The sequence below is a fragment of the Neovison vison genome, chromosome 1, assembly GCF_020171115.1.
Source record: "Neovison vison isolate M4711 chromosome 1, ASM_NN_V1, whole genome shotgun sequence".
Lineage (NCBI taxonomy): Eukaryota > Metazoa > Chordata > Mammalia > Carnivora > Mustelidae > Neogale > Neogale vison.
This window is the reverse complement of record NC_058091.1, coordinates 196,288,356-196,306,919: the sequence shown is the minus strand read 5'-3', so window position 1 is coordinate 196,306,919 and position 18,564 is coordinate 196,288,356.

Sequence of the window (18,564 nt, the reverse complement as noted above, 5' to 3'; positions counted from 1 at the left end):
ATTTACACGCGGGAGGAACTGTGCTCCTCTCTTTACATGTCAGTATGTTTATTATTAAAATACCACAACGGGAAAACATACTCTCAGCTTTTAAGGAGATACAGCTATAAAATATGCGTCATGCCTATAATGGTTATGGTTATAATGGGGAGTTCTCCCCATTATCTCTTATGGCTTTGATTTAGAGGTTTTGAACACAAGAATCTCTGTTTCATTATATTATCCAGTCAGAGCATCTTAAGGCTCTCCTCCGAGAAATAGTTGTTCAGAGCCACATCGCAGGACATCGCAGGCATTGTCTTAATAAGACACGGACAAGACAAGACCTGTTCAGGGACTGGGCTGACAAGAACAGAAGGGGAAATAATATCATCTGAGGGTTTATGAGCAGACCCTGCTATGACCCATGCCTCATTTCTACTAATAATACTAGCAATATTATAATATAATTATAATATATTATATATTATAATATAATATAATAATACTAATAATATTAGCAAAAATCTTTTGGGAGAGTAAGATACATGCAGGGTAGCATAAGAGAGTACTGGCATTCTCTCTAATCTTGACCCATTCTAGAACTCTGAACTCCTCAGTAGATCTAATACTTCATTCAGACTCTCTGGTATCCACAAGAGTAAGCTTCACACACCTATGGCCATGTCCCCCATAGCCCTATCTCTTGGAATTTCTAGTGATTTTTAAAGATTAAAGCCAGGACACCGTGCATAAAAAATCTTAGTTGCATCAGGGTATGTTCTTTTTCCAATGAGGGTTTACTGTTTCTTTCTTCACCAAATAGAGTAAGAGCTGATTGTCCATGTCACACCTCATACCCATCAAAAAAAAACATGTGTGGAGGCAAAAGCATTGGTGTATTTTAAGGATCCCCAGGTGACTCTACCATGTGGCCAAGTTAATGGACCACTGTTACAGCTTGGTATGTTTGTCAGGAACTCCCCACTAGTCCTTGTCACCTCAGCCCTTGAGACTGAACCCTAATCCATGTTTTTTCAACCCAGTAAGACTGTCAACAATCCCATTCAACTCTTCAAGACGTCCTGCTTTGTTTCTTTAACCGTACGTGTCTCAAGCATCTTGAGAATTCAGCAGACGTTTGGAGGGAAAAGAAAAGGCCATATTTCGGGTTCGACTATCCACCGTTCCCTTTTCATCAGGATTGTGGCCTCCAAGTCTCTCCACATTGTGTTAGCCCCAGGAGCTTGGCAGGGTTCTGCTGGTTTCTTTAACCCCAGCAGCTTCTCTTTGCCCAAACAAAATCCATGTTTTCATCCTCTAACCTATTCCCCAAATCAGTGTATGTCCCCAGAAAGAAAGCAGCAGAGTATACGCCCATCTGTTCATGATCTGCTGTCCCGACCCTCAGCGGACCTCAGCCTTTCTAGCTTCAACTACCTGGTGCCTCTCAAATATGCCTAAACATGGTTATTTATTTATTTATTTTAAGATTTTATTTATTTATTTGACAGATAGATATCACAAGTAGGCAGAGAGACAGGCAGAGAGAGAGAGAGAGGAGGAAGCAAGCTCCCCACCGAACAGAGAGCCTGACGTGGGGATCGATCCCAGGACCCTGGGATCAGGACCTGAGCCAAAGGCAGAGGCTTTAACCCCCTGAGCCACCCAGGTGCCCCATACACATGGTTTTTAAAATCTAATTTTCTGGTTGTTCTTATTGAGCATCAGTCTTTTATGAACTACTCCATTATACCCAGAAGTAGAAGCCAGCTTTCTTTTAAAATATTTTACTTCATCATGTTCATGATTGACTATATCTATGCCCCAGTCCATATTCAGAGGCTAATTCATTTAAGTTACTTGTTAATCACCTATTACTTGCCGGTTACCAGGGACAGGGGAGTGAAGAAAATATACACAGCTCCTGCCTTTGTTTAACTAATATCCAAGTGTGAGAGAAATAAGCAAATAATATAATTCCAAGTGGTAACTAAATGTAAAGAACCATCAAGCAGGGTGAGGAGGCAGGAAACAGGGAGGGAGCTCTTGTTTTAAAGGGTGACCAGGAAAGGCCAACTGGTGCAGCAGAGACCTGAATAAAGCCAGTGCTGAAACCACGTGGATCATCTTCAGTGAGTGTATTATAGGTATAGGAACAACAACTGCAAAGACCCTGAGGAGGGAACATTTCTGGAATGTTCAAGAAATAGTCAAGAGAGTAGCAGGGGTAGAGTAAGGGGAAGGATGGTTGAAAATCATTTTGTGTTTCATTCTTTCTCTCTTCTTTCTCATGCCATGTCATATTCCTTTTTTAAGGATCCTAATGGGAAAGAGAGCACCATTGTCTTTAAGATTCAATTTTGTATGTACGGAAGGTCTTCACAGTCATTCCTTTGAGATCATGGCCTACTGGGACATCCTGGGTCCTGCCCCCTCCACAGGTAAGATATATTTGTTTTGTTTAAGGAAGCCTTAAAATGGGTGCCTTTTCAGATTGTATTTAGGAGGGCTGACCACTCTGGACGCCATATTGATTGAGGCATAGGGAACCAGACTGCTTATAGTAGAACTGGAACACAGAGTGTTTTTAGGAGGCACTTTTCTATAGCACATGAACACCATGTATCTGTATGCCACCAGTTTCTAATTTAAGAAGTGTGATCAAGGATTGACTATTTGTCTGGTATAATGGAGTAGAGAAAGAGTGCAAGAATCCCTTTTTGAGCCTTAGTTGAATTTGCACCAGGATTCACTCACCATCAGGCAAACTCAGGAGGATGAATGAGTCTCCTCCAGGGGGAGAGATGGGTTAGAAACACAACTTTAGCCCAAACTCAACAGATCATTGTTGATAAGAGAGGGGCTTAATACTTAGCACCAGTGGATACGTGCCCCTCCCTGTCTCTTGGAGGAAGTTTTCAAAAAATTTCGAAGGAAAATTGGAAGAGCTGTTTTCTGGCTATCTGCTATGGTAGCCAGAGCTCAAGTCAGCCCAGCTTTGCAGCCTGAGTGGTAGCGTGTAGCTCTGGGGCTATTGTGGAGTGAGGAAGGCGTCCAGAGGGCCTGAGTAGTCAAGAGGCACCCTCACTCTGCCTTGAGAAGAGGCAAGAACAGACCTCTCTCCTTGATGCTCCTACTTTCTTGGTACTGGCAGAAATGGTTGTGCCTTTGGCAAGCACGACCACCCTGATGGCATTACTGTTTTTGGTAGGACCCTTAATACTTCTGGTAACAGCATCCATAGAAGACATCGCACCATGCAAAAGATCCAGAGAAGATGGTAATGACAAATAGCATGTGGTATGGAAAGGAAGAGTCTACAAACACAAGTGAGCTAGTCGATGAGCCAGGGGCATCTTAGATAGGGGAGGAACCTGAGGGAACTCCTTCAGGAAATGGGAAATGAGAAGGACAGAGTCATAGAATGACATTGTTTTGGCCATTGTGATGTTACATTTATCCCTAAGAAGTTGTGGTATCTGGAATGAGATATGAAATATAAAATTTAGTCAGATGTATAAAAAGGGAGGATAAAGTATCTCCATTAGGCAAGAAGATGAAGGCCCTGTTATGGGCCCCTCTGAATTCACTTATTGAAGCCTTAACTCCAGTGTGATGGTATTGTGATGAGAGGCCTTTAGGAGGTAATCAGATTTAGATGAGGTCAGGGACTAGGGACCCCTTGATGGGATTAGTGTCCTGAGAAGAAGAGAAGGAGTCCTCCGAGCTTCCTCTCTGGGCCATGTGACAGCAAGAAGGCAGCCCACTGCATACCAGGAAGAGGTCTATCACCAGGAACCAAATCTACCAGCACCTTGACCACTTCTCAGCACTTCTCAGCCTCCAGAAATGTGGAAAAATGTATTTCTGTTGTTTAAGCCATCTGGTCTGTGGTATTTTGTTATAGTAGCCCAAGAAGAGGCCCAGATGACTAAGTGATTTATACAGATGTAAATACATTCTCCAGAGAACTTGGGACTTGAATCTAGGCTTCTGTGTGAAGAATATGTATATTCTTGTATACATATATATACATATATAAGTATGTGTATGTGTGTGTGTGTGTGTGTATTCTCTTTGAGGCAACAGGTGGAAACAAATTGCCAAATTGCCATGAGCCAATACACGGTCAATGATTCTTCTGCAGTTTATCAGGACATATTAAACATTTTCATTGTTATTTATCCCTTTGGACTATTATTTGTGCAATATCTACCATGTGCTCTTAAATACTTATAATGGATTAGATAGGAGATCAAGATTTTTGTTCTTTTGGAGTTCGCATTTTGTAGGCGAGAGATTCATGAGCCCAGTAACCCTGAAGTATCTGTTTTTCCTAAAGCTCCATCTCTCTCCCATCTCTATGTCTTTGCACACTGTTTCCATTGATACATTTTTCTTTATTTTTTTTTTAAGATTTTATCTATTTATTTGACTGAGGGAGATCACAAGTAGACAGAGAGGCAGACAGAGAGAGGAGGGGAAGCAGGCTCCCTGCTAAGCAGGGAGCCCGATGCGGGGCTCGATCCCAGGACCCTGGGATCATGACCCAGGCGCCCCGTCTTTATTTTTTTTTTTTTAAAGTTTATTTAAATAATCGCTCTACCCAACGTGGGGTTCTCGAACTCACGACCCTGAGATCAAGAGTCATAAGCTCTCCTGCCTGAGCCAGCCAGGCGTCCCTAATGGTATACTTTTCTAAACTGGTCCCATCCTACACTCTGCCTTGTAGTTTCTGCTTACCTTTCAAGACTCAGCTCAGTGTGAGCTCAACTTCCTTCTCTAATCTTTCCTAGACGTGCCTGTTGTGCTTTTCTCCTTTCTCCTTGTATCACTGCCACAGCGCGGTCCTCCTGTATTGCCACTGTGCACGGGTTTGGCTTCCTACAGTGTTTGAGCTCCGCGAGCATAAGCTTTTTCTTTGTGCCTGACACTGGTTTTGTTTAAAAAAATTTTTTTTAGATTTTATTTATTTATTTGACAGACAGAGATCACAAGTAGGCAGAGAGGCAGGCAGAGAGAGAGAGAGAGGGAAGCAGGCTCCCTGCTGAGCAGAGAGCCCGATGCAGGACTCGATCCCAGGACCCTGAGACCATGACCTGAGCCGATGGCAGAGGCTTAGCCCACTGCACCCAGGTGCCCCTCTGGCACTGTTTTATTCAATAACTGCTTATGGAATAAAGGGAATGAATACATATAACATTGGTCCTACCCTCTCAGCCACACTCTAGAGGAACATGTTGACTTTCTTGATCTAGTTCTTTTACTTACCAATACTGCTGGACAGTGTGCTGCTCATGTTAAAATTACATATATTGCATGCTTGCCACCTTCTAGAAGCTTAGCACTGGGGTTGCAAACATGAATAAGACCCAATAAGGTTTATAGTCTGAAGGGGAAAACAGATACATACATAGGTCATTTTACTATAACATCACCTATAATAAGACAAAAGTATGGGGAACTCTGAAATAAGACAGTGCTGGGAAAGGGAGTGTGGACTCTTAGGCTATCCTGCAGTTTTATTAAGTCCTCTTGGCTCTGATAATCTTGGTGATCCTGTCAGATTTTTTTGAAATGCTGTGATGTATCCAGCACCCATTATATGCCATATATAATTCTCATTGCTAAAGTTAAAATCTGAATAAATGATCCCATTTGACTTTCACTAAAAGCCTTAAAGAAAGATAATATCTCCAGTTTCAATATTTAAAAAAATTGAGCCTTAGAAAATGTAAGCAACTTACCCACAGTTAGGTCACCAGAACATAAAGGGGCTGGGTTGTCAATCCAGGGCCTTCAGACTGTCTAGGACCCGTGGAGACTGATACAACCTCCAAGTTCTGTAACGGAGAGAACACCCTGGGCTTGAGGCCAAATCCCAGATCTATTTCATATTACCTACGAGACCTTAAGTAAGTCCTATAAAACTCTCAAGCCTCATTTTTTTCATCTATAAAACAGAGATAGTTGCAAGAATTATAATAATGAGATTTAATTTGAAATCATGTAGCAGAATACTTAGTACAATGAATATTTTTTTAAAAAAGGTAATTCTATCCCTTTGAGTCTTACCATAGGCTCACCATGCTCTCATATTTGTGCAAATTGCTTTCTTTGCAGACTTCAAAAGCACAGTGGTTAGCTAACAGCAGCTCCTGGGTAATTGTCTTGAGGATTTGAGGCTATATCAGTAGCTCTCAGGTGAAAATGTCCCCCAGAGGAGCAGAAGCATGTTTTTACACTGGCTTCTAAGTCCCCTAAGTTCTTGAGCACAGCTGTGTGAAATGAATTGAAAAAGCCTGAAATTATTATGTAGCCCCGCTTCTCTCCACTGAGGTTGGGGAGTGGGTTTCATAGAACAACAAGAGTCCAGCAACTCCAACAAGTCCTAGGATTTCAAGGAATTTTAGTGGGCAGCTCTATGTTACTAATAATTGTCAGATCAAGACTCCGATGATCGCCTCAAATCTTCATAGGCATCTTGTTGTTATTCCCTGCACATCTTAGGTACGCGCTGAACAATTAATAGCACAGCCCGTGTGCCACAATGCAGCCCAGGGCCGGGATATCTGATGAGATCTGATTGATAACATTTCTGCTCCAGATAGGATACTCAGACCATCTCTACCAGGGTCCCTTGGGAACATGCCAGAAATATAGAATCTTGGGCTCCATCCCAGACCTACTAAATGAGAAACTGCCTTTCAAAAGATTCCCACATGATTCCTGTACTCATTAAAGTCTGAGAACACCTGAATTAGCCACCAGTTAGGAAGCATTTGGGCTCAGATCCAACCTGCAATAGAGGGCAGTGAGGTGACAACAGATGGCTTAACTTCCCAGCCGTGCTGCCTTTGCGCAACCTACTTAACCTCTCAGACTCTACTTCCTCACTTACACGCTGGCGAGAATCATAGTTCCTGCATCTCTGGAATGTCGAAGAGTAAATGTGTTAATAATTATTAAGCACTTAGAATAGTATTTGATTCAAAGCACGGGAGCCAAGTATTCCTGTTTTACAAGTGGTGGCTATGATAGGATGATGGTAAAATAAGGCTTAATAAACCCACCTAAGTCACACAGAAAAGAAACAAAAAAATCACAAGCCTCAAAAATAAGTTAGAGACCTTTAACTTGGGTTCTTGCCAGTGAGGAACTTTGAGGGAGAGTAAATGTTGATACAGTAGTAGCTTTGAGTAGATAATCTCTGGGTCAGCCAAGACAGAGTAGGTTATCAAATACCTGACATACCTATTGAATACCAAAATTTGAGTTAAATTATTGTTTTTTTCTCTTTATCATCATAAATCTTGAGTTTCTGTTCCAGTCTGATTGCAGAGAGCCTCCCTGTAGAAATGAAATGTCTTTTGGAAGTTGTTCTAACGATTGTGGCTTAGAAAGTTTGGAGCTAAAATATGTGTGTTATAATATGTCTTGGTAAGAATATTTGCCATCTGTAACTCTATTCGCTTATGTTTATCATAGGAATTTGATTTTACTCTCTAATCTGTTGATAATCAACCTACTTTAGAACTCTGATTTGACCTGAACAACTGGACCAGTATGAAAAGGCTGTATAGACATGCTTGAAATTAGGACTCTAGATCAAGTCATATATGTTATTTATTGTAAAATATATTTTATAAGTTAAATAAGTTCCTGGCCAGTTAACTTTCAAATATGTATTGTAGATTCAAAATTTGCCACAATTAACAAGTGTGTCATTGTGGGACAATTTAGCTGGGCAGAAGGACAGGTATGTATAAGAAGGACAGGTAGCATATAGGTATGTATCCAAAATAAAATCATATTAGAAATTCAAATTATGTTGAATTGGGAAAATTTAAATAGATTATGATCAAAGATACTAAACATTTATATTTCCTACAAGTAGAGTAAGCACAATCTGAGTTGATGTTTTATGAGATTGTAGTAGTAAGTCTACAGATGATTATTTGATCATTCTTGCCATTTAATCTAGTTTTCCTCTCTCTTTAGTTTACAGTTAACTGAAGTGGATTATTTGTTTTAAATTTGACCTTAACACATCTTTAAATCTTCTCTACCCTTATAAATAGAATAAATCCCCTCAAGAGTCCGGGTGGTAGAATCTCTTCTGCAAGTATGTGTACAAACAGGAACAATTTAGTTATGAAACAAGGGGGTTTATATAGGTTATTGTTGAGAAGCCTGATGACATTTAGCTTATATGTAGATGATATTTGAAGTAAGGTAATGAAATCTGCTTCTAGAAATAAACTTCCTCTGAGAATAGACAGAAAATCTGCCTCATCAGAGTTGCTCCTAGCAGAGTTTGTTCAATTTGAACTGCTCTGGGATCATGATGTTGAAGCTTTCTCTTTTAATGACTTGGGAAAACTGGAACAACTTTCCTAAGAAGAAAAAAAGAACAGTTTTGTTTTAAATGACCAAGGTCTCATTAATCAGGGTAACATTGTATCCGGGGAAAACAAGAAAGGAGAGGAGGGAGCACATACTCACAATGGTCTTTGTTCCTTGGTGTCAACAGATTTAAAACTTCACCTTTATCGCAGACTGTACCTCTGTGACGACAGTGACATGGCGCAGCTGTGTGCCTTGGCCCTCTTGCCGTACCAAGTGGATTTTGTCAAGGCATCTGTGGCAAGGGTGAAGGAGCTCACTCGTTTAATGATACATTGGTTCAAGACATCATTTGCCAACTCCACAGAGGAAAATAAGTATGTACCAGCACATGGACAGCATGGGAGCCTTCCTCTTTTCATATCCCTTTCCTTCACACTTCCAGGCCCCACCTCTTCCCTTGGTAGGCAGAGGAGAGGGAATATATGGAGAGAGTGAGAGAGAGAAGCAGAAAGGGCTGTCTAGGATATGGAACATCTGTATCACATTATTCTAGAACAACATGATGGTTTGGTAGGAGCCAAAGAACAGAAACAAAAATATTCACTGGCATAACCAGGTGGATTGGGGCAAAGAAGGAAGGCACAGGAAAAAGAAAAGGGAAGCTCTATTTTTAATTTCTTGAGGAATCTCCACACTGTTCTCCAAAGAGGCTGCACCAACTTGCATTCCCACCAACAGTGTAAGAGGGTTGGGGTACCAGGTGGTGGGTATTATAGAGGGCACAGCTTGCATGGAGCACTGGGTGTGGTGAAAAAAATAATGAATACTGTTTTTCTGAAAATAAATAAATTGGGGGAAAAAAAAGAATAGCAAAAAAACAAAAAAACAAAAAAAAAAAAAGAGAAGGGAAACTACTAGCACAATGTGAATGTGAGTGGGATGTTTACTCTTTGAAGCCTCAATTGTTCCTTCCTCTTTAGCCAGTTTTATCAGAGGCAGAGCTGTCTTTCAGAGAAGAGGGTCCTCAAAAGCTGACATGGGCATGTTCTTGTATCTTTCCTTGCCTTTGGTAGAAATGTGCTCTAACTTATGATGAAGGGATGTGAGGGAGATTCAGTGACTCATCTGAGTATTTTAAGATAAACTTTTCATAAAGATGTAGAAATGAATTTTCCATTTGGCAGAAATAGCAGAGACAAGGTGTTTACTATAACATATTTATATATGGCACTTTCTACAAGGACTATGTCTTCTTTGTCTTTGTATAAAGTTGCTAATATCTTGATTTGTTCATCTTAATCACTCACTCTACTCTTTGTGTGTTTTTCTGTTTACTATTGAAAACATTAGTCACTTTGCAAAAACATGTATTACTTCTGTATAATTTCCTCCTATTTCTAAGTCTTTAAACATCCTATATGTTTTTTCTCATTTGGTTGGGTAAAAATTTATTATTAAAGATAGAAGGACAGAAGAACAAAGAAATAAAGCTTCTGCCTAAGTAAGATTCTTGGTCAGATGACAAGCACTGGTTTTGAAATCTAACACTTTTTTTTTTTTTTTTAATGGAGAGCATTTATAGGTCTGGAAGAAGAAACTTATCTATCGCTATAGCAGAACAATAATTCTAAGACTTAAAAAAGGTGGTATTGTGGGGAAATTGGACCACATATGTTATAATATGGTAATTGGTTTTCTATTTTGGGAAAGTAATCTGGTAAGGTTGTATTAAGTATTTATTATGTGTTAAGGATTTTAAAATACTCAACCATTTTTCGAGGTAATTCTCTTATATAAAAAATGATAATAAAACATAAAAATTGTTTATTTATTACTTGGTTTCAAAAAAAAGGTTGAGGCCATTTATTAAAAATATGTTATAAAAAAAGAGTACTAAAAATAAATGTTTAAAAAAAGAGTTTAGAAATACCAGGGGAGCCAATCTTGGGGAAAATAAATCATATTTTAAAAAGGAATTCATATAAATATATTCAGAATTGTGCTTCCCATAATAAGGAAAGCTGGGAACACCAGAAATGCTCCTGAAGAACAAATAAACTTGCACACAACTGGAAAGAGTTAAATGAAACAGTGTTAAATGGCCCAAATAGAACACAGGATAATAAGAACAAGTGTTAGAGGTATGTAACTACCCACGAGAATATGCCGTAAAATGTCTTTCTCCCCCCTACATTTACTCTCATGGAATATGAAGAGTGTCTCCTGCTTGAGTGGTTTTCATCCATGGTTTCCTTTTGGCGCATGGGAATATTAGCTGGTTCCAGTGGAGATGGATTTGGAGTCTGGTGTTTGTTGTTGTCAGTCCCTAAGGGAGTACTGTAGGAACTGAATTATTGATCAGCTGAAATCTGGTTTGTTATTTCATGACCAGGATAAAAAATGTTGTTTACTTCTGGTTTTTCTTATTTCCCTTACTGAAGTAAAAACAAACGACCAATAGTGATAGTATGAAAATATTTCCATTCTGCTTGGGGAAAAAAAACTGCTTGATTTTGCAACATATCCTCAAAAGAGATTGTTATGGCTAATGAATGCCAAGACAACAAAAATACACATTTGGATATCAATCAACACAAAATCCTGAAACCACCTGTTTTATTTTCTCCCATGAGTTTGTTTTTAACCCTCAGCTTTAATTTCTATTTCATTTTTCCCTGGTGTAACATAAACTGCAACTTAAAAGATTAATGTAAAAAAAATTTTCCTTCTTTACCCCAAATTCCCACCTCCCTAAGAATATTTAGGACATATTACGCTAAATTTGTTTTTTATGTATGCTTAGTTTTTTAAAAACAAAGGACAAATGGGTTTTGCAGTTTATGTGTCACTTAAAAATTGTTTTTCGTTTAATCTATATTATATCTTTTTATATCTGTACCTAGAGATCTTAGAGATCTACCTTCTTTTAATGAGTGCACAGCACAGATCACTGCTAAGACAAATAGAATGTAAGGTTCAAATACAAACCACATATGCAATATTAGATATTCTGGTAGCAATATATAGAAAGGTAAAAAGTAATAGATGAAATTAATTTTAATAATATATTTAGTCCACTATATCAAAAATGTTACCATTTCAACATGCAATCAATATAAAACTTATTAATTAATATTTTCCTTTTTTAAAAATATAAGTCTTCAAAATCCAGAGTGTGTTCAAGTCAGATGAGCCACATTCTCTACAGAAGGAATAGAGTGGAAAATGCTGATAAAGGGAAGCATATGTCAAATTTGTATAGAGTTGATTGTATTAATTTACAAAAAAGACTGTATTAATTTACATTCTTACCAATAGAGTGTGTCTGTTTTCTCACAAACTCACCCACGTTGGATATTATCATTCTTTATATTTTGTCAATCTATTGGGTGGAAAATTATTGTTTGATAAACAGGGAGATTGAAAATAGAATTTCTTCTTCTGTAAATTGCCTGTTGGGCTTAAATTTTTCTCATAACTGAATAAATCTGTCTTCATTTTCTGGGAAATAGACAACCCAGGGAAGTAGACAACCCTTCCATCTGTGTGTCTAGGTTCCGGAAACTTCCCTCCTCTTACACCGTGGAGCTCCTCACCATTCACATCTGGGAACTGGCGGGAAGGCCGCTGCTCTTCAGCCTGGTGCAGGGAATGAGGGCAGTCCTCAAGCTTCTGGTTCGATACACAGAGATCGAGGTTGTTTGGCACAGACACTACTGTCCCAAGTTCCCCATTTTTGTAAAGGTGAAGCAGAAGCACACAAGGTAACTATCTTTTTCTGTGCCCTTAGGAAAGAAGCAGCCTATTTGTCATCTACAAAGAAAGTCTGGAGCAAAGATAGCTTTATTGTGATTCACTGTAAATGAGAAGTCCTTAATTAGCACAGAGTCAATTCCCTTTGATTACTTCTCACAGAACTTTAATTCTCAAGTGTGAATTATGAGTAATTTGAGTGGAATGAATCAAATGTGGATACACATGGCAAATGGGGAGGAAAATGAAGACAGGAAAGCAGGGAGGAAATGCCTCCTGAAGTGAAGAGGAAAAATGAGAAGGCGTCTGTGTTGGGGGGGGGGGTGCGGTGGGGAGGCAAAATCAAGATGCTGCTTCCTGATGGGTATTAGCCCTCCATGGGCTTGCTTCCATCCTTCCAAGGGCCCTTTTCTTAACCACGTTCCTTAACTCTGACATCCCCTTTTCTCACTATACAGCAATCAAAACTGAGGTCAGACATGGATAGTTTTGTGTTTTGTTTTGTTTTGTTTTAGGCCATTCATTTTAGACCCTGCCAATCCTACTGTCAACGTTTGTGACACGTGCAATGCCTGGGATGAAGTTGCCCTTGTGGCAAGACATAGCCTACTGAAACCTCTTTTCAGTGGAGTGAGAGCTGAGCCCCCTTGGCTTTTCACAGACGACTGGTAAACTGGACAAGGAGCTACTATCCTTGGATTTCCATGAAGAAAATAAAAAGGACGCTGAACACATTCCCAGTTAGAGTGCTCTGGAGGAAAGTCTGTATGATTGTCTCACTCTAAGTCATGACGTTAGTGACCCCATCTTTAACAAACGTATTGATGTGACTTATCGTTTAAGATAAAAGAATCCATTTCAGCCTTCAGGAGAGTTGAACCATCCTCTCCCATTATTTGGATTTATTTGCTTCGGTGGCCTTGTGAAAAAAATTTAAAAAAAATCAAAGTAGCCACAAGTGAATAAAATAAAATTCCCAGGTCATTTGAGAGATTAACTGAAAGGGTAAAAAAAATCACTTCCATTTTTTAGTTTTAGTTCATTATGTCTTCAGGTTGACTTTTTAACTCTCTTGGTGATCTGGAATTTCACTGGGTCACCTGTGTTTTCAAGATTTCCCTACAAAAACCTGCTTGCACTATGTACAGCCAGTTCAACAAATTGCTATATGGAAACGTGGAACTATCTGGAAGAAATACCATGGACTGCCTCAGAATCAATTGTTTCCAAAATCATTTTATGTCACAACTTATGGGTCAGAGTGGAGCCATTCTTGAGGTTGTAAGGTACTCAGCCCTAAGTAGGGGAAAATAAAGTACCCAGGCTATGAACTGTCCAGTTTTGCCACAACTGTTTTCAATTGGTGGCGTAAATTGTTTTGTTTTGTTTGTTTTTTTTTCTATTAAGCAGTGTTAGCAGCCACTGATAATGAAAGCCAGGGCCCACCAGAAATAGACCGGAGGAAATTTCCTGACTCACTTGCATAGCAATGATTCATCAGCACGAAAGATGTATGAAGTGTGACTGCAGATTAATGTGAGTGATTAGGCTTCTCCACATGACAGAACTCTTACATATAAATGAGCACTGGCCCCTTCAGGCGAGTCCTCAGAGAACTTGTATGCTTATTCCAGTGATGTGATTGGTCTGGAAACACTTTTAGACTTCCCCTCAGGGGAGAATGTTCTTTTGAACATCCTTAACGGTGACAAAATTTGTCTTTGAGGTTGGATTTGATTTTTGGAAATGGTACAATGTATTCACAGTGGACATCTGTTATTTTTTTGTCTACCCAGAATCCTTTTCTCCAATTAATGGTTGGAGACTGCATTTCTTCTATTGTTTATTCTGTCTCTGAAGGCTAAGGACAAATATTTTTTAAGATATCTTGGGAAATGGCCACATTTTCTCACTTTGGTAACTGAACCCATATTTACCTCAGGTGACTCCTCCTTCTCCACAAGATCTATGTGGTTTAGATTGGACAAATTGACCACTAGTTCTGGGGGGACAGGCGTGTGACTTGGGAATGGTACAGTGATTCATCGAACTAAAATACCAGTATAGCACCCCGTTCTGGAATTTGGATTTGAACTGGTGGCAAAGAATTTCTTCTGCTGCTATGAGGGGAGCATGAAAACACAGGTCATCATCTTGCTGCTCCACAGGGACAGCCTGCCTAAAAATGAAGTCAGTACCAAAGAAAGCTGATTTGAGAAGTGAGCAACAATGCACATGTATGCACATATGTGCACATCAGTATCATGAGAGAGAGCAAGTCTTGGTTTGTGCTCCTAGATACAGATGTATCTGGAACAAAAACTCTTGTGTCACAAGCCAATAAATTCCCCCTTTGCCTACTAAGTTTGATTTGGGGTTCTACCTTACAACAAAATGAGCCCTGATTAGTCCAGTAGAACAAAGCCAGGTCTGGTCAATGAATTAACTCATCATCAAGGAGTAAGGAAGACACCAATACACTGATAATACATTTCTACTCAAGAAACATTCATTGAGCACCTGCTAAGTATGTGATCTAATAGTCCAGATGCTAAAGTAAACTACTTGGTTCAGGGGAAGGAGTTTTCAGCCCACAATAGACACTGCTTTTCTTCTTCCTTTACTCAAATGAATTCAGAGGATCATTTCCAAAGAGGAGTTCATGGCTGGAACGTCTTTGCCAAAGATGGCATTCTTGAGCACTGTCAGAGCATGTTACTAGTTTCCTGAGGTGACTAATTTCTTAAGACAACAGTCATTTGAGGTTATGAGTTCTATTTTTTTAAAAATAGAGTCCCATTTTCCTCCTGTGGTCATACCTCCTACAGAACATGAGAACACAAGAATTTCTATGTAGGGGAGCAAGAGGATGATTAGCACATAATACATAAATTTATTTCAGAGTTGGAAGAACTCCTGAACTCTGTGAGACTGGACATTGGCATGAGAGAGGCAGTGAGTGGGGAAGAAGCCACCTCTGTCACTAGTTTTAGATCTACATTTTTCAGCAGCATTTTTTTCACTTGAAGAGGCTCTTCCTTACATCAGTTTGGTGGTTTTTTGTTTTTTGTTTTTGTCTACTCGGAGGATTAAAAAAAAAACAAACAAACCAGAATAATATAGTGTGATTTTGCTCTGAAATGAGAAAGGTCCGATTTCTTTGCTTGCAAGGTATGTGATCCACTCAGATAAAAAGTCAGAACTTAGTGCAGGGCGCTTGGGCCAGCAGCTCTTGTCATCCCTGTGTGGACTTTACACTTTCAGCTTCTCCTTTCATCTCTGCCTTTCTCTGCATCTGTTCTCTGCACCATTCAGCATCTCCTCTTTCTACTCAGCAGCTTCCTCTACTGACTGATGGTTTCTTCTTCCTCATCACTTGGGCTTGCACAGACCACAGCTCTCGTGAAGGTGACTCTTCCAATTCCCCCTCCCAACTCAACCTGGCAAAATCCTTTCGTGTTTCTTAGTTCACATTCCTGGGGGGACAGACTGATCAGTCCAGTCTGGAGTTTCGAGCCTGGTTACCCAGAATCGCCGGCTAATCATGGGGCAGCTGTGGTCAGGATGGGGCAGGGTCATGTGGAGCCTAATGAGAACACCCAAGAAGCAGGAAGCCTTGGGACTGTGGTGCATGGGACAGGTTCCATGGCTACTACCCTGTGCAGTGTAGTCATCCTTTGTGTATCTATGGCTTTCCTCATCAGCCCTGGTGAGAACAGTCTGCAGAGAAGTTTAGTAGCTGTCATTTGTAGGTCACACAAATATTCCTATTTCTCTGGTGATACCAACTCTTAGAAATTTTCAAAGACTTTGTAAGAAGGCAGGAAAAAGGTACCTTTTCTTCAGTAAGTCAGCAAGTGGAAGAAAGCATGATCAGAAGAAGCAACAAGTAATAGCAGTGGGTGGGGGGTTGGCAAAGTAATCTGGGGGGACAAAGAGAAAATAGACTCGAGAACCAGTTTGGGGCTGAGAAATACATCCCAGGAGGTTTTCAATACTATGCACTAGACCCAGACTACCCTGTTCTACCTTCTCCTGCCTACTCACAACCCAGGGATGTGTTAGATCCCATAGATCAATATTTGGGGTGCCCTACTGCTAGGCTAGTAGGAGAAGGCTAGTTCGGGAAACTTGCCCCCATTTATGACCTCGCTTTTATAGAAAAATGCACCCTCAGGGTTGAACAACTGACTTACAATGTATTTGTGGTGCATCATTGCCCCTACCAAGTGAGAGCTGCTATAGTTAGCAATCTGGGGTTTTCACTTGCAAACCACTAAAGAATCCGTGCTTCTTGAGAAGTGGCTTCTGCTTGCCTTTCCCACAGCCTACTTTGTTCCAAGGTACAAAGTGCTACCAGGCTTTAGTCAGGTTTAGAGAAGTGACTTTAACAGGAGCTAAAAGAGATTTGCACGGTCTCTGGTAAAGGGATTAAAACTAAGTCCAAATGTTGTTAAGGCTGAAGTGATAAAAGATTGGTAGCTACTCTTTCGGTAGAAATAAGGCAGCCATATCTCTTTGCCCCTTCTGTAAAAGGTAGAGGAGCAACATTCCCTTCTCTCCTTTATTCCTTTCTGCACTCTGCCCCAAGAGGCTGGTTACGTCCGAAAGGGCAGGGCTGTGCTGCCCACTAAAGAATGTGTTAGGTAGCTTTAGGCCAAGATCTCAAATTTAAGTCTGATCAGAAACACCTGGTAAAGTGGTGAATTATCCAGATCTTCTCCTGTAATTTGGTCAGCAGGTCTGGGTGTGGCCCAGGAACTTTTTTTTTTAATGAGCAAGCCAGATGCTTCTGGTATGGATATTTTATGTATCATATTTGGGAAAGAAATCCTAGATCCTGGGGCAGAACCTGGCTGTACCGCTAAGATGCAGTGTGTGTGTGTGTGTGTGTGTGTGTGTGCAAGTCTGTGTGTGTGTGTGTGTATTTGCACATGTATGCATGTGCTTACCCTCCTTTAGCTCTGGGCTCCAGGAAAGCTTTTTGCTTACACCGGTCATACCTCGCTCAAAGGAGCTCAACATTGGAATCGGGGCCAAGGCCAAATGGAGTAATAGCTCCCACTAGCTAGGCCAAGGACCTTCCTGGGTAGAAGTCATTCTCAAATCTTGTTGCACATTGAAACAACCTGGAGAGTTTTAAAAAACACTGATGCCTGGGCCATGCTTCCAGAGAGTTTGATTTCATTGGTCTGAGTATAGTCTAGACATTTAGGATTTTTTAAAGCTCCTTAATTATTTCTGATGTGCAGCCAAAGTTGAGAACCACTGTGGCAGAGAAAGTGATTTTCATGTTCCTAGGAGCCCTGGCTAAAAATAATATTCACACTTTAACACCATAGACACCATAGAAGAAAACTTAATATTTGCCTTTCTACAAGGCAAAATGAAAAAGTATAAATAATATGTAAGCGATAATATCTTGAATAGTGTTTACTTGTAAACATAGTCAAGGATAATGAAAATATTCTTCTGCTGGCTTCTTCCGTCCTTTGGCAAGAACGAAAGGCATGGCATGATATAACTCAAAATTCTCTAAAGCATTTCAGAGATAAAGTCAACTATACCAATACTGCTAGCTTCAAAATTTTCCTCTAAAGAATCAGGGAAGTATTAAATCTTTATATGCTTTTTCCTCTTTTCCCTGAGACATAATCAGATTCAAAGTTGATGTGGGTACAGCATTTCAAGAATATTTGTGATTTTCTTCTTCTTCTTTTGTAGAGGTAAGTGAATGAATTTAACAGAAAACATATCAGTGGACTATAGCTTTTGAACAAATGGACAACCAAATTCGATCATTAGAGGAACAATGACTTCATTAAATCAGTGATATTCTGATAGGTTCACACACATTTAGTGACTAGTTTGCTTTCAACTGCTTTTTCATAACAATTTGGTGTTTTGGATTTTGTGAAAATTAAACTATCTCTTGTCAAGACACAATATGATTCTGTATGTAAGAATAATGACATTTATCTTAGAAGTAGGCTACACAGGGCTATGTCTAAACTAGCTCAGATCCCTGCTGAAAGGTTTAAGAGATGGTAAGTCTGTGCTGAAAACTAAGAGTTCTGAACTGAAGGTTCTTGGACAGAGTAATCCATGGACTTTGGAACAAAGTCCACAAACTCTCTGAAACTGTTTATGCAAATTTGAATGTATATACTGCACTCTATTTTCCTAGGAAGAGGTCCATGTCCTTCACTGGATTCTCAAAGGGGCTGTCACCACAAAAGTTTAGGACCCAGAGCTCCATGTATTTAAAGAGCGAATCCTCTACCGTAATCCTCCTCAGCACAGTGTATCACTGAGAACAAGATACAGAAAAGGAAAAGTAGTAATAATCGACTTTGCTTTTCAACCTGGCTCTTCTGGAGTCTGGAATTATGAATGTTTGAGTGATGTACTGATTGATGTACCTTGTGTCTTAGCTGACATTAATTTGCTCTAAATGAGCATCAAAGGGCTCAGCAATGG